Genomic DNA, 12316 nt, shown 5'->3' on the forward strand with positions numbered 1-12316 from the left:
GGGCACCATGGAGCCGCCGCCGAGGAGGGACGGGGCCTGGCCCGCGGGAGGCGCGATCAGCCCGGGGCCGGGCGGCGGGGAGCGGGCCCCGCCCCGCTGACTGCAGCGGAAAGAGACGGGGGGGAGCGCGAGCGGCGGCTCCCGGCCTGCCTGGCACTGGCGGCACCGAGGCCGTCCGGGAGCCCCTCGGATGGGCGCAAAATGGAGCCGCTCGAGCCCGCCCCCACCTTCCTCCAGGAGCGGGACGGCGGCGACTACAGCTCCCGGCGTGCGGCGCGGCTCCCGGCCTGCCCAGCGCTGCCCGCCCCACGTCACCCCGCGGCTCTGCGGAGGCGGTGCCTGTGCGCTGGGAGCGGTCCCCCCGGGACGAGGTGTGCCGCCGGCGGTCCTGGAACCCACGCCTCCCCCGAGGAGCAGGTCAGACCGTGACGCCAGGCTCCTCCGAGACCGGTGGCCCTCGGGTCCGTCTGGGCGCTGCGAGCACTTCTGGCGGTGACAGCTCGCGGTGCCTGTGGAGCTGTCACCGTGCGGCCCCTAATTCCTCTGGGCCGTGCTCTCTCTGCTCTTCTGGCTGGCGGCTGGGACCAGGCTGCTAGCCACAAACCAGAAGCTTGGTAGGAAGAAGCATCGTCCGTGTCAGGGCGTTCTGAGGAAAATGGGGTTGTATCTTAAAATAGCAGTAGTCAAAACCTTATCTGAAAACCGTGACAATCACAGTTCTTGAGCTTTCGGGCTCTTCTTTGTTCCTTGCCGATGACCTTGGATGCTCGGTAGCTGCAGTTTGGAAGGTGATGAGAAGGAGCTGGGGAGGAGTCAGGCCAGGATCTTTCCTCGCTCAGCAGTGGGCTTCTTAGGCAGCTGAAGGTACTTCAGAGGGGCCAGGCTCGGCATTTAGCGCAGGGTGCTCAGAGTAAGTCTCCTCTAAGGCATTGCTTCTCTGCTCTAGGCATCTTATGTTCCTAAAATCATCTGAGTTGGAAGGGACCCTTAACAGTCATCTAGTCCACCCCACCTGCAATGAACAGGGACACCTACAGCTACATCAGGGTGCTCAGGGCCCCGTCCAGCCTGACCTTGTGTGTCTGCCTTCAAGGCTGATGTTAGCCGGTAGTGATCAGTAGTGGGCACTATTACCTCAAAGTGTAATGTGTGAACTCAGGGACTTCTGCCTTGTAAAACTGGAAGGTACGTGGGCTCTGAACAGGAACACAGAAAATCTTCTTCAAGAAGTCCTTTTGGACTGGATGATCTTGTAGGTCTTTTGCAAGCTAGCTAATTCTAAGAACAAAACCCTGAATTGTTGCATATCTGACTGTGAATCTATACTGCGTTTATTTTATGCCATAACATTTTACTAAGCTTGTATGGGAGAGATCAGTTTAAAGACTGTTCTTTTTGTCTCCATGGGAAATGCTGTTTTCTGCTTAGTTTTCCCAGGTGTAGAAACAGTGAAGAGTAGAGAAGCACCAATTTTCAGCCATAGCAGAGAGCTGAGAGAACACTACGGCAGCCTAGATGGACACAGAAATGCAGAGTGCCCAACGGAGGCGTTGCTACAAGCCTGCATGAGTGGGGCGTATGTGCAGGGAAGGTGGAACACAGATGTGCAAGTGCTCCAGAAGGAACTGGAGGGCTCTCACCTGTGCTTCAGCCCATGGGACCATCCTGCCCTAAGGGAAGGCTGACTTCAGTAGGAACAGACTTCCACTGGAGGTGAAATTTCTGAGCTGCTTACTTATTTTTTTCTGATCTCTGTCTTGGTGCAAACTGTACTGAAATACACAGGGTATGAGTCATAGAAAATGAATCAGTAACACGTATTTTAAAATGTGCACATATTCAAGCTGGATTTCTATAGATTTTATAACCTTTATGAAAGTTTTCATAAACGGTGAACGTTGAAAGCAATTGTGAGAATTTCAACATTTATTTACCCGTGGAGTTTTGTTAAACTTGTTTTAGTGCAAATGGAACAATTGCCATTAACAGCATAAGCTTTGCAAGGTATCTTAATTTGATAATAAGAAACTTCAGGCTGGAAGTTCAGAAACACCTTCAGATGGTGTTAAAAAATAGATGCAAGCATGACTGCTTACTGATATAACAAATGTTATAACTATTGTAACCAACTATCACATTTACAACTATATTATAACAAACATTTATATACTGAAGGAGTGAATAAGCTTGAGAGGACATATGATCCAAATGCATTTAAGATAGAACTAACATTTGTTAAACAGAAGTAAAACATGCAGCATCAAAAACCGTCTTCAGAAACAGGTAATACTCCCTCTGTGGACTGTGCTCAGCGTTTTCTGAACTCCATTGGCTGCAGCCCTTCGACAGAGCAGAAATTTTGCGTGCGTTGTTCTATCAGATTTCACACTGAAAAATTACGCTGATACCTTAGCTGAGTCAGTGAAAGCCACAAGGTGAAGCCAACTCAAGCATGAGGCTCACAGCTGCAGCTTAACTTAGCTTGGCTTGGAAAATGTCTTTTAAAAACTATTAGCCACACCTGGCCTCTGCTCCATAGGAGCTCAGTTGCCTTGATCAGCATGCTGTCTGTATTGGAAACTAGATACATGAAATAATACTATAGCGATACAAAAAGCACTTGCAAAACCATCTCTTAATAATGTATCATTTGTCCCAAACACCGCCCTATTTTAAGGATTTGTTTTACACTGTTAGTGTAACAGTGAGATACTGGCCTTTAGGTCTTGTCTGAGTTCGGTGGGAATCCACCCAGCGTTTGAAACTTTCCAGTGACGCCGTGTCTGTAGCAGAAAGTGGTGCAGACAAACAAGAGGCCGAGTGTGATGAATGAATAAAACTTAGCTGTAGAAACACCTGACCTGAAATGCAAATAAAAAGAAAATATAATTATTTTTAGATTCCTGTCAATGTTTAAGTGAAGATTATCTCAGATTTCATCATAGCAGTACAGTCACTTGGTACGGTAATTTATGACAATATTCATCTGGTTAATCATGAGGTATTTCTTGTCATCTGTATGGTCATAATGATTCAGAATCCAACAGGCATGTACCTCAATGAGTTGCTTCTTCCAGTCAGTGGCAATGTTCCTTTGATTAAGGATCACAAACAAAGCTTTCTTTTAAGTAAAAGCACTGGAGTAGTTAGAAGTTCGTTTGATTTTAAAACCTCACCAGCTCCAGCTGTCTTTTGTACAGAAACGCTGCAAGAGTTGCAGTGAGAAGCGGGTATTATCCATTGCTTACTTCCAGCCTGCAGGCTGGGATATAAGTATTCCCTCTAAACACTTTTTACATCGTTAAATAAGTTTGTAAGCATGGCCAAAGCCATTCTCTCAAGTGCCTGGTGTGTTGGAGAAGTGCAGATGGGATAATGTTCAAATCTGATTTTCATTTCCATCCATGGAAACACTTTAATTTCAGCAGGGGGCTGTGGAAATAGGATTTCTGCAGGACGGCTCAAAATGAATGTAAGCAGTCCCAAGGGAAGCATCTAGCTCTGTGGGTCTAGCACAAACGCTGCGTTACACCACACGAGGCCTGGCAGGCTGAAAAACACCCTGCTTGCTTTCTAGCAGAGATTCTGGAGAAGCGAAATCATTAAAACTGTGCGGATAACTTCTGTCTTTATCTCTGAGTCATCTGCACAGAGAAAGAACACAGTATCTTGTCTTCTTGTTTTTGTACTATCAAGTATATTTCACAAAAAAAAAAAAAAAGCCAAACCAAACAAACAAAAAAAGGAAGAGCAGAGGGAGAATTTAATATATTAAATAACAATCTATTATAAATATCTACTAGCTGTTACCTTTCTGTTACACCATATATACGGACTGCAAAGACTGTTTTTAAATCACAAAAGCTGCAATAGATAAGAAAAGCTGTCAGGCTGTTTTCATCACTGAAGCACAGTCACAGAATCCTGTGAAACTGTCCAGTACACATCATTCATTCTTATATCTTTAATGAAAAAATTAAGTTATCGATGATCAGATTAGGATTACTATTAAAATTATTTAAACCCTTCTGGGGTTGTTGAGTGATGCTCACAATGAAGTTTATTGTCAGATTTTAGTACCTTTGCAGTTACAGTTTTTCTGCAGTACTGTTGACATTTCTGAGCATTCAGCCACGTAGATACGGGTTTTTACATGTGACGTGCTTTGTAAAAAGCTAATTCCACAGGAGCTGTCCCAGCAGTATCAGCAGGGCTTTAAACATGATGTAATACATCTCAAAGCAACGATCAGGATACAGGAGAGCTCTTACAGCTTAGAGTTAGAAAAAGCTTAACAACGGTGTTCCCCTTGCTGCAGGTTTAGTATAAACAAGGAATGTGGCAGAAGCTGCAGTGCATTGGCCAGTCCTCACTGTTTGCAGTCTGACTTTTCTGCTGGTGCTTCGAGCACGCAGGCTTGAAAGAAGGGGAGAAGAAAAGGCAGAACTCTCTCCTGTGCCTTTTGTCAGGTTGGAAAAAAACCGAAAAGATCCTCGCACAGAAACTCATTGGTTTCAAGTGTCAAGGTGGCCAGTAGAAGTACCCAACAAGAGTATGTGAGCAGCATTTGTTTATTGACTTCTATTGGAATGTGTGGGTCTTTACCCCAAATATATGGGATGTAGGGTACTACACTGAATATTGTATAATTCAATTTCTTTTTTTTTTTTTTAACTTGAGAATGTTAATTTAACGTGAAAAGAAGACAAATTCTCCAGTAGAAGCTATACTCTCATAAGCTCTTGTAAAACATAAGAAGTCTCTAAAGGGGGGCTAGCTATAAGGAGGAAGGGGACAGACTCTTTAACGGGGTCCATTGTGACAGAACAAGGAGAAATAGTTTCAAACTAAAAGAATGGAGATTTAGATGGGATAGAAAGACAAAGTTTTTTACAGTAAGGGCGGTGAGGTGCTGGCACAGGTTGCCCAGAGAGGTGGATGCCCCATCCCTGGAGACACTCAGGGTCAGGCTGGGCCAGACTCTGAGCAACCTGATCCAGATGTAGGTGTCCTTGTTCATTGCAGGGAGGTTGGACTAGATGGCCACTAAGGGTTCCTTCCAACTCAAATGATCCTATGATTCTATGGTATTTCCAAAGATTTTCAGATCAGCTATGTTTATTTACAAATAGTATCGTTCATTTTTTGTAACTTCCTCATTGTTTTTAGATTATGTAGCAGGTGTTTATGTTGTAAAAGGAAAATGGAAAAGTCGTGGATTCTGAGAATGACATCTGAATAATTTCTAAGTTGGAGCTAGGTAGAACTGGAAACATTGGTAACACCTAAGCCAAAGGAAATCCTGAGCAAAAATATTTCTAAAATATCTCTGGTAAGCATCTTATCCCCTTTTATCCCACACCATTACGCTCTTTTTTTTTCACATTAAAAGAGACAATAACCTAATATCCTCACTCTGAACACATAAATGGCATCATGACTAAAAGGCCAAGCGATGTGGTTTTGAGAGGTGCTGTTTAAAATCTGATACTGCTTATTCAGTCCTTCCTTTGAACTGTTCTCAAGAAGCTGAAAACAGGATCTGTAATTATGAACAGAAACAAAAAAAAGAAGAGTTATTTCTCAACTAGCTCTGAAAAGCAATTAGACACAAAGACTGATTTAGACATTCTTTGGTTTTTGTTTTTTTAATTTGCAGGTAGTGGCTAAAAATGATAAATAAATTCTGTTGTGCAAATGTGGAAATAAGCACAAATTAAATGTCCAGTGAACATAAATTATCTAATTCAGTCCATTCACAGCACTATTAAGAAACTGCCAGTAACTTACCAAACACAAATATCAGTTCTTAAAATAACTGTATTTCTCCTAAGGTCATCATCTTCATAGAGAACTTGCTGATCTTATCGTGGTCAGTCTGAATTCAGTTTATTTTATCCAGTCTCTACTCTACAAACCTTGTCTACTACTAGACAGAAAAGACGGAATGTAAAAACCGAGTGAACTTTGAATTGCCTCAGAATTTATCTCTGATGCTTCAGAAAATATTTCCTCATTCTGAAATGGTGATGAAGATGCTTCATAATTATGACTGAATTGCAGATGAGAAAATCGCAGGCAAACAAGACAAAGCAGTATCTCAGTGGGTATTATATACTGTATTCTATCTTTTCCTATCCAGCTTGGCTGCTTGATGGTTAAAAAAAATGAAAAACAAAACAATATGTCAGGGTTTATACATTATGTTCTTTCAAACTCCTAACACTTATGGGTTCCTGGCACGGGAATCTGATCAATCAAACAGCAAAAATAAAATTATGACTTACTCCAAGTTTATTCTAAGGTTGTATTTTCTGTGTAGACGCTGTACATATCTACATTCATACCATCAGTGTGCATACAGAAACTGTTAGAAAATGGTCCTGTTAATACAGATAAGTAACTATCTATACTACACTAACAAATAAGATATGAAGGGTTACTTCTGGAGAAGAATGAATTTTCCAAAAAAAAAAAAAAAAAGTGATTGCAAGAATTTCCTGGGCTAAATAAATGTCAAGAACCATCTAGAGTAAGAGTTTTACGTGTGTTCTAAAATCACAGTATATGTATAAAAACCAGAATAAAGGTCAGCTGTGAGGAACTGGCTCTCAACTAAGCTAACAGGGCAAGGTAATGACTGTTGAAGAGGTGATCTTGGAAAACAAAGTTAGAAGAGGCTTGTAGTCCCATAGTCAAAGCGTTTTCTTTTTAAAATATGTAGAAATTGAATTAAGATTCCATTAAAAGAACAGAGTGATATGAAACTGGATGGGGGTAGCGTATTTTGTAGACAATGAATTGATTTGGTTAAGGTCCTCATTAATATTAAGGTTCTGTCCCAGCTGTTCCTTCCTCTGCCGCTAAGGAGGCAGCTAATGAGGCTGCATGAAGAAAAGCTCGTGTTTGGATACTTGTGGACTTAACCCAAAGGCTGTTGTACGTCAAGGAGTGAGTATGTAACAACTGACTTGAATAGGCACATGTGTGTGCTGTGCTATACATACCACCTGAATGCTGGAGAAACCTACTAAATGCAATAGAGAAGGTCGTAGAGAAGGTGCTTAGCACCTGGGTTGGCATGTCTCACGTTATCTTGGAGTGAAATAGCACATTTACATATTCTTTCACTTGACAGTGGAAATGATAAATAGAGTTGTTTACTTCCAAGAAAACCCTGTAATAGCTCTGAAGACTCTAATGCTCCCTTCTAGTCCACAGCTTTTCACATCTTACTCATCTCTGACACTTTTGCATCAGTACTATTCTGTGAACTTTCCTCCCTCCACATTTCCACTCGAACAGTCTTTGTTATTTTACATGATGTTAGTAAAAGGGACTGATATAGAGTGAAATCCTCCTGACAGTCGGTCAGGATTTGCCGGGAAGCATTGTTACTGTATTTTTTTCAAGCTACAGTGCCTACCTGATGCTGTAATTTACATGCATTTTCAGCAATGCTAGGCTCCAGTTCAACTGACATGACACCGCTGGTCAATTCTCTACAAAAGAATCCCCCCACCCAAACAAGAATTCGTATTATAATTTATTTTGAAATCAGTCATTAACACCAATGCAACTAACTACAGTAATAGCAAGGGAATTTCATTTGGAGGCAAGAAGCACTAATTATTATTACTTACTGTTACTTTATTATCACACCACCTTCAATGTCCATGTCCCTTTTACTCCCACTGTAGTAATCTAGGCATTGCCGTGGGATTACTGGTGGATGTTTGAAACTGAGACTCAGCTCTAGTAGTTAGTAATTTCAAATGCTTATTGATTCCAGAGTCAAGTTTGACATTATTAGACTTCCTGGTTATTTTGTGTATAACAGAGTAGCTACCCAAGGGCGGAATATATTTTTCAATGCTAATTTCAGGACCAGTTCTCTTGGAATGCTAGAATAAGTTTTACTTTGAGAGAATTATTTAATGATTGCTATGAAGTGGGTTTTAATCTATGGACAAACGCAAGCACAGTGAAAGCAAGATGGTGAAGACAGCTTAGAAAATGTGGACAGCTGAATATTTATTTTTATTTGAGTTTGCAGAGGAACAGAAAAGCCAAGTTTGGGTGGAAGACTGATCAATGTTGTGAGAGATTTATGCTTATCATTGAACCCATTACCAGGGTCAGTATAATCTGGAATTAGGCAGATGGAAATAAGCAGAATTACACGCATCCTATCCTACTTCACATTTTGTAAACTGTGGCTTCTACTGAGGTAAAATTAAAGGCACAAGACAACCTAGTGTGGCACTGAATCTGAAATCCGTCACAGACTGCTGACTGAGGCAGCCCTAATATGCAGTACTTACCACGTCGCTCCCAACGAGTAGTTTTCCATAAAGAAATCAATTTCAGAAAATCATCAGACCTTGAAAAGTGTACTGAAGACACCCCATTGTATTTCCCATCTATGATCTCATATTCTGAAGTGGAAAGGCTTGTTCACTACTATTTTTAGCACTCCTTGAAGGAGAATATTAAGAGTTGAATTGGCAGCTTGATTCAAAACTTTGAAAGTTTAACTGTTTTTGACAAAGGAATAATCAGGCTACTTTGTGCTTTGATGCAGAGCATAGCGATATCATCAGATGCACACAGTGGTCTTTATAGCTCTACACTTCAATATATTAATGTTAAGACATCTGTCCTCGAATCTCAGCCTGAAATCAATGGCACAGAATCTGTAACTTGCCAAGAAGAAATCTATTTTGACTGATTTGGATGGAGGAAAAAAAAAAAAAAGTTGATACTGAAAGAAAAACTGGAAGGACACAGAGGCATCAAGTCCCTTACAGTCTTTCTCTCCGATGGGGATGCTAGACATACGGGCCTGCCAATGATAGACTTACTGATAGATTTAAGGTTGCTTCATTCAATGGCAGTGAGATTCTTCTTGGTGTTAGTTGGTGGCAGCAAAAATTTGTGCCCACTGAATGAACTGGTGGAGCTGGTTACACAGGTCAGTGAAAAAGGCAGAGGAACTGAATGCCTTCTTCACCTCAGTCTTTACCAGCAAGACTGGCCTTTAGGAATCCTAGGTCCCAGAAATCAGGGGGTAAAACTGGAGCAAAGAAGTGCACTGGTTTATCATATCAGATATAATCTTAATCTGTGCTCAAACTCTGGTGTTTCAAAGGAGAGTGAAAAGAAACACACCTTTCCCTTACAGTAATTTGGCCACTAAGTGTGATAAGACGTAAAGTCGTTTGTTCATTGTAAAGGGAAGTGCTAACGACCTGGCCGTTGGGTGTACAGGCTGCGGGCAAACATCCTGATATGGTGATAATTGTTAGGCAAATCGAGGACTGCTTTGTAAGAAGCCCCCTTGTCAGGACATCAGGAAACATAAACAATGTTACAACAACGGAACCGCTGGAAGCGGTGAAGATAACTACGAACCTTATCCCAGACGCCGACCCCCTAGCAACGGCCCACATACACTGGAAGGTCACGTATACAGGAACTAAGGAGTGTATAAAAGACGGGACTCAAACCTCGCTCAGATTGCGTGCTGTTGCGGAAGTTGTGACTCCCCAGCCGCCCAGCGCTGCGTTTTGCTTGTGTTTTTGCTTACTCGAATCAATAAATATTTTTCTATGATTTGATTTGATGCGGTCTAATTTATAACACTAAGTGTTGGGGAACACCATACTTTTCTAATTCCTACAGCATATCTGGTTGAACACTGAAGCATTATGCTAAATTATATTCATTTTCTTGTGCAAAGTTGTAAGCATTATGAAAATGCTGACTGCAACGGCCTCTTTCTTTTATCAAAAGACAAGAAAAACTGATTTCTTAGGCCTCACATTGTAAAAATTCTGCTTCACTCGCCAAATCATTTTTTTGATTGTAAATCCTTCTCAGTATTTTTACACTCCTTTCAAACAGTGAGTATCAGAACAGGACACAACTATCTAAGTCTTAGCTTTATCAACATTATACACCAACGCAATTTGATCTTTTTAGTTCTTATTCATATTTCCTATCATATACATACAAAAAATCCTTTTAGATCCCTTGCCAGAGCACTGTACTAAGGTTACACATTGAGGTGCTTTCTCGAACGGCAGCTGAAGTAATCTCCCTCAGAGAAGAGGGAGTCACATGGTACACTCACTGATGTCCTGTATATCTTTGTAGGAAGAATAGCTCTTGATTTGTATGCATTATGTAAGGTTTAGAGTCTCGAAAGTCTCTATTAATAAAAAGGCCTACCAAATGAGAGAAACTTCTTCAGCCTCCAGGCTACCAATTTGTCATTAATTCATTCACATTAAAAAGACATCAGCATCTTGCTTGTCAAGGGGACGTTTCCATTTCTAAAAAAAGGTGGTTAGTAGTCGGAACTATCACTTGAGTAACTTGAGTGTCAACGCTTTTAGAGATGGAGAGAAGATTTGAATAAACCTTCAAATTCAACCAAGCAAATTCAAAACGAAAGTGAGCATAAGAAAGTTAGGACTGGTTTCCAACCCAAGATCCCTCTTATGTGAATATAACCCAGGGATATACGTTTGTTTAACAGCTGAATCTTTGGCCAGGAATATATAAATGCTGAAAACCCTATTAGTGTCAGCATAAAAAATGAATGAATCTATGTATTAGGTAAAATGGACACAGTTTTTCCAAGTAGGCTGCATATACCACTCCTTGAAGTACCAAAGCAAGCACCAGTATCTGCCCATTAGCAATATTAACATTATTATTTATATAATAATGGTCAGATTAGCTAGTGAATTCCGGATGGTGCTTTTAATTCCTACTTACCAAGACTACACTATCAAATTTACATCTACTGTATAAATTTCCTGATACTCACAATGCCTGCTTATAATTGGATTCTGAAGTACAGTCAGTTTGATGAGAAAATGTAAATTCCTGTAAAAGAATAAAAATAATTAATAAAAATCTTTTGACCACACTGATGATTTTAGTGAGACAAAGGATATCTTCATGATATCTAGAGAATCTGAAATTTATTTTTTATGGCTCCTCCACAGTGCCAATGACATATGACAGACCGAATCTTTTCTCTATTCATGTGGTTCTGACTTGCCCAGACAGTGTATCCAGGGTTCACCTACCCTAAAATAGCTATCTAAACTACAGACAGATTATGTGCTACAAACCGGGAGCCATCACATAATTAAGAAAAATTCCCTAGCACATAAGACTAAGCCTTGAATCTCTCAGAATTATACATTCTTCACATTCCTCTGTAAAAGGCACCCAAGAGTCTATTGTCAGGCAAAGCAATGCAGTCCCTTCCTGAAACATCTGAGGCACTGTCATGCCTGCAATGTGTTTTCAAGGACAGCACAACTCAACATCCTCATTCCCTTCTCCTGTCTTTTCCTTGACTCTGCACACAGATGCTTATGATTTGTCATTATTTCTTATCAGAAGCACATGTGACAGAACAGAGATGACTAGCTTCTACTGCAGACACTGCTGTAGTAAAACAACTTGCTGTCTTCGAGAGGACCTGACCATATGCACAGTAGCTATCTAGTCACCTCTGCTTGAATGCCAATCCTATTCCACTTCAGTCAGCTCTAAAAGAAAAAAAATATGTATTTTCTTCTAATCAGTCACTAGTTCACACATTTCAGCACTCAGCCACCATGGTTACCTCTTCACTCTCAACCTCTCATGGGAAAGAAATACGGCAAGTATGCATGAGAATTCTCTGAGAACAGGTAGGAGAGCTGTAAGACAAGGAGAGGAAAACAAAGGAAAGAAAGGAAGAGCAAGGAGCCAGGGTCAATGGACATTAGAATTACAAAGCTGCCTAAATCCTCAACTCTTTTGTCTTCATAGGCACAGCACATAGGCACAGCACAGGGAAGGAAATAGCACCTAAGAATACTGCGAGAAATTTCCTTCAGCATTTCCAAACCCAGCCTGTACTTTATGGCCAGCTATTCTCACATATATGAGAGGAAAGCAGTGATGTCTGTGACATGATGGGAAATGAATCTGAATCTGTTTCAAGGAAGGTTGCATCATGGCATTGACATAGAGCTGGAAATACTCTATCCACTCTGTCTCATCAGTGATGACCATAGAGCTGCATTTAGGGGGAGCATGAGGTGTGTGTGGAGAACAAGCAAAGGCAGCTGATTCTGCCTCCAATCTTCTCTCATCAGATCTTCTTCCTCTACAGCAAACTACTTTCGGCATTTCACAGCTCTTCAGTTAATGACCTTTCCTGAGTTTAGCCAGAACAAGAATGCATAGGTTGGTGTTTTCATACTAGCGGTTGAGACTCAGTTACGGCCTTGTTTCTGAGGTAACT

At 41.2% G+C, this 12316-nt stretch overlaps 2 long non-coding RNA genes across 11 annotated transcripts in view; one reads left to right on the forward strand and one right to left on the reverse strand.

Annotated features, from left to right (window-relative positions):
* Window positions 221-6505, forward strand: LOC110396852. Of its 2 annotated transcripts, none has more exons than XR_002437310.1 (2): window positions 221-417; window positions 1429-6505. It is a non-coding gene; the product is annotated as an uncharacterized LOC110396852 (long non-coding RNA). The 2 variants fall into 2 exon arrangements; XR_002437311.1 differs by having other exon boundaries at window positions 221-614; window positions 1429-3744.
* Window positions 2729-12316, reverse strand: part of LOC110396851 — a 28581-nt gene continuing 18993 nt past the window's right edge. For 8 of the 9 annotated variants that reach the window (XR_002437309.1, XR_002437307.1, XR_002437302.1 and 5 more), the window contains 5 exons: window positions 10838-10896; window positions 7427-7502; window positions 5403-5542; window positions 3811-3864; window positions 2775-2861 (listed from right to left, as the gene is read on the reverse strand). This is a non-coding gene — a long non-coding RNA (uncharacterized LOC110396851). Of the gene's footprint in view, window positions 2862-3810; window positions 3865-5402; window positions 5543-7426; window positions 7503-10837; window positions 10897-12316 lie in introns of all 9 variants that reach the window. The other variant, XR_002437308.1, reaches the window with a different exon arrangement.

Source organism: Numida meleagris, chromosome 3, assembly GCF_002078875.1.
Source record: "Numida meleagris isolate 19003 breed g44 Domestic line chromosome 3, NumMel1.0, whole genome shotgun sequence".
In the NCBI taxonomy this organism is placed as follows: Eukaryota; Metazoa; Chordata; class Aves; order Galliformes; family Numididae; genus Numida; species Numida meleagris.